The sequence below is a fragment of the Falco naumanni genome, unplaced genomic scaffold (assembly GCF_017639655.2).
Source record: "Falco naumanni isolate bFalNau1 unplaced genomic scaffold, bFalNau1.pat scaffold_74_arrow_pat_ctg1, whole genome shotgun sequence".
NCBI lineage: Eukaryota > Metazoa > Chordata > Aves > Falconiformes > Falconidae > Falco > Falco naumanni.
In genome coordinates, this window is record NW_024427566.1 from 59,256 (window position 1) to 63,924 (window position 4,669).

A 4,669-nucleotide genomic window follows, 5' to 3' on the forward strand; every position below is an offset into this window, starting at 1 on the left:
GCAGCACCCACCTGCAGAATTGAGGGGAGAAGTCTGATGTAAGGAGAAGGGATGTGAGTCCCAGGGGACAATGAGAAAAAGGGTGGTCTTGGGGACATTCAGAGCAAGGTTGTCCATCCTGTGTCAGACCTCAAGGGACTGCGATTCCTACCAGTCCAGATATCCTGAGGAGATCCTCTGCATCATTATCACTTGGAGATTGCTGCTAGAACCTCCTCTCTAACCTAATAAGGAGCAAAATATAACCTATGAAATGAAAGATAATTACTTTCAAATGCACTTTGAAATCCTCTCTCTTACCTACGTGAATGGAACAGATTCAATTAGCTGCACAGCTCTTCAAGACTTGAAGGAAATGACAAAAAGGCAAATGCCTCGTTAGGGCATTGGGGGCTCCTGCCATGAACCTGAGCTACTGAGAGCAGGCTGAACCAACCACTGAAGGAATGTAAGTCAGAAGCAACACTGAAAATACCTTCAAACATTGATGGGTCCCGCTGAGGGCCATCGCTGACAAAGCGTCCCCATGGACTCGTTAGAGGAGCTAATTAGAGGCCAGACCTGCAGGTAGGCAAAGGTACTGTGTCGGTGGCTGTAATGCTGCAAAACACATTTGGATTTTTTTATGAAGCAGAAAGACCAAGGCCTGACCCCCAGTCTCTTGGAGGGCAGAAGAGAAGACCCTCCAAATCAAGTTTCCTGTCACAGGCCTTGGTGGCATGGGCAGCTGCCATTGCCAGGGGGACAGAGGCCTCAGCCCCCTGTGGGGCCATTCAGCCTTGCTGCAGCCCTGGGCCATCTCCACTGCAAGTTGCCCTACACTGTCCATGTGGCACCTCTTTCCACTCCCCCAGGTTGGACTCTTCCTTGCTTTCCTACCCAGCCCTCACAGCCGCATTTCTCTGCCTTTTCTGAAGTTTCTCCCCTCATCCCTGCTTGTTCCTTGAAGCTCAAAGCCATGGGACAATCCAGGCACCCTCTGGGTGAACTCCGGCATCAGAGGGCAACCCTCCGAGGGACATTTCTTTCTCTTCACATCCAATCTTACCTTTCCAAGCAGCACTTTGCGGAGGTTTTCTCTTCCTGTCACTATCAGGAATCACTCCCTTATCTCTGACACCCCCCTTCAAGCAGGTGCATGCTATTACTGTGGTGCCCTGAGGCTCCACTTTGCCTGTCTCAAGACATTGAGGACCTTCAGTCTGTCTCCACAGGCTCCATCCAGGCAGGCATCCTCCACAGCCTCTCCAGTTTTTCCTCACTCCTCCAGAAGGAGAAACCTCCAAGCCCAGGCACAGATAACCCGGATGTGGCCACAACAGTGCTGTGTCAAGGGGGATGATGCTGAGTCAAGGGGGATGATCAATCCTTCGTCTGAGTGGCCACCTATGGTGAAAATCTCAGAATCAGCAAAGGGGGACAGCCAATGGCCAGGGAGGAAAGGGAAAGGAGAGGTGGGCTACTTGCATGGGAGGATACAAGGGTGGTCAACGAGAAGCAATTGTGCATGGGAAAGGAGGGAAAAAGGTAGGAAAGGGTGAAGAACAGGAATCCATAGGAAGCAGCCAAGCAGCCCTGCATCTGAGCAGCAAAGCTTGGAGTGGGAAAAGAAAGTCGCAGGTCATCTGACACACTTTCTGTTAGGCTTCAACCGCTGCTGGAAACCTGAGTGATTTCCCTGCCATCATGAAGGCAAGATCCATGGTGGATGGAGATCCAGAATCATTCATGCTGGAAGGGACCTCCGGAGGTGTCCAGGCCTACATGCTGCTCAGAGAACGATCAGTTATGGGGTTGAAGCAAGTAGCTCAGGCTTTCCTTCAAGTGGGGCTTGAAAAGCTCCAAGGATGGACATGGCACAAGCTCTGTGGGACATCTGCTCCACTGCTTGACTGTCTTCATGGGGAAGGACATTGTCTTCCCCTGCTTCAGCTGATGCCCATTGGCCCTCACAGTCCCATCACGCACAAGAGGCAAGAACCTGGCTGCCTTTTCCTGCTGATATGACCCAAGAAGATATGGGAAGGCTGTTATTAGGTGTCCCCAAAGCCTCCTCTTCTCCTGGCTTTGCACCTTTCAAATAAGGCCCGTGGCATCCTGGGCTGCATTAGGAAGAGCACTGCCCAAGGGTTGGTGGAGGGGATCTTTCCTCTCTACTCAGCCCTGCTACAGTTTGTCTTGTTGACTTGCTCTTGATTTCTACTTTACCAGAGTCACCCATTCTTGACTGAAAGGTGCCATCCACATTTTTCACCATTCCTGCCTTGTCCTTTGTTCAAAACAAGTCCAGAAAGCGTTTGTGCCATGTTGGTCAGGGATCATTGCTGCGATGGATTGACGGGACGCAGGGTGATACAAGCCAATGTCAATTTATTGTACAGTAGCACGAGTTTATATACATTTCAGAAGCTGCGCGTTTTAAAAAGATTGGTTCTTGAAGCTGCGCGTTTTAAACAGATTGGTTCTTGAAGCTGCATGTTTTAAACAGTTGGTTCTTGAAGCTGCGCGTTTTAAACAGATTGGTTCTTGAAGCTAAGCATTGCATACTAGGCAATCCCCAACTCATGGTTAACTACCATCAATTAACAGCAAGGTGTTACCTTTCCTTCCCAGCATCCGTCCCCCACTCCCCTATGCTCTCTCAGCATGACTCATCATGTTAATTGTTGTGTCTATTCACACTCCTTGTCTTCCCAGGGTTAGTGACCTACAAGCTCGAGCACATTCCCTTCAGCTAACTGATTGCCACGCATGGTCCTAGTTTCCAGCCCGCTCCTGCAGATCATCTTCCACTTTCCCTTCAACCAAGGCCTTCAAGTAAAGGTCCCTTTCTCTAGCGGTCTAAAGGAGATGTCGTTCTCCTTCTAACCTTCATCAGGAGGTTGAGAGAATCTGAGCAGAAGACCTTTGCACATGCAGGACTTAGTGATGAGTGTCACAGGAAACCTGAGCAGGCCTGTGCTGTGCTCCATGTACCTCTTGGCCTTCAGGCTGAGCTGTGCTGAGTGTGTCCCTGGGTTGCAGAACAAGCCATATTGGAAGAAGAAATCTGCAGGAAGCTGCTGGTGAATGGCCAACCGCACGCCCTTACCTTTGTCTGGGACTGCAGTTACCAACTCCCAAGTGAACATCTCCTCTTAGAACACGAGAAGTGATGACTAGAATGGGTTTCCCTGGCAGAAAGCTTATGGACTCCTTCCAAGACAGTTGCAACATTGACTTGTCCTTTCTCACAAGTGACCTCTGCCAATTCAAGGAGCTTTCAAAAGCGATACTTCAAGGAAATATTGATTTTATACCAGAACTTCACCATTATTATTACGGTTATACCACACCCTTATTTTCTCTCATCTTTAACATATTTGCACCTGGGCAGGAGACAGTGACGACTTCTGAAGTCATCTTTTCAGCAGATTGTCTCAGCAAAGGCTCTTTCAGTTATTCACCAGTTTTCTCCTCCCTTTAGTCTTTGGTCTTTTAGGTACCTCTCACCTGTACTGCTGTTTTTAGCTTCAGGAAGGAAAAACTTGCGTGTCTTCCTGCAGCCAAACTGTCTCCTTACCCAGCTCTTCCCTTGTGTTTAGATCTATCTTTCTGTATCTAACAGCCTAAAAGATTTCTCATGAGAGTGTCCCTTGCAGAAAGGCACCTCATCAGAGACAGCTTGGAATTGGCATCTGCTTGTGGAGGCTGTTGGCCTATTTATGACACTTGATCATTCTTGACATTGCTTGCAGATCTGAATAATTCTTCTGCACCTGTGTGCAGCCAGTCCTCTAAGGCAAACAGGTGGGGATGGTGCAAAGGAGCTGCAGCACCCACCTGCAGAATTGAGGGGAGAAGTCTGATGTAAGGAGAAGGGATGTGAGTCCCAGGGGACAATGAGAAAAAGGGTGGTCTTGGGGACATTCAGAGCAAGGTTGTCCATCCTGTGTCAGACCTCAAGGGACTGCGATTCCTACCAGTCCAGATATCCTGAGGAGATCCTCTGCATCATTATCACTTGGAGATTGCTGCTAGAACCTCCTCTCTAACCTAATAAGGAGCAAAATATAACCTATGAAATGAAAAATAATTACTTTCAAATGCACTTTGAAATCCTCTCTCTTATCTACGTGAATGGAACAGATTCAATTAGCTGCACAGCTCTTCAAGACTTGAAGGAAATGACAAAAAGGCAAATACCTCGTTAGGGCATTGGGGGCTCCTGCCATGAACCTGAGCTACTGAGAGCAGGCTGAACCAACCACTCAAGGAATGTAAGTCAGAAGCAACACTGAAAATACCTTCAAACATTGATGGGTCCCGCTGAGGGCCATCGCTGACAAAGCGTCCCCATGGACTCGTTAGAGGAGCTAATTAGAGGCCAGACCTGCAGGTAGGCAAAGGTACTGTGTCGGTGGCTGTAATGCTGCAAAACACATTTGGATTTTTTTATGAAGCAGAAAGGCCAAGCCCTGACCCCCAGGCTCTTGGAGGGCAGAAGAGAAGACCCTCCAAATCAAGTTTCCTGTCACAGGCCTTGGTGGCATGGGCAGCTGCCATTGCCAGGGGGACAGAGGCCTCAGCCCCCTGTGGGGCCATTCGGCCTTGCTGCAGCCCTGGGCCATCTCCACTGCAAGTTGCCCTACACTGTCCATGTGGCACCTCTTTCCACTCTGGGGGTTGG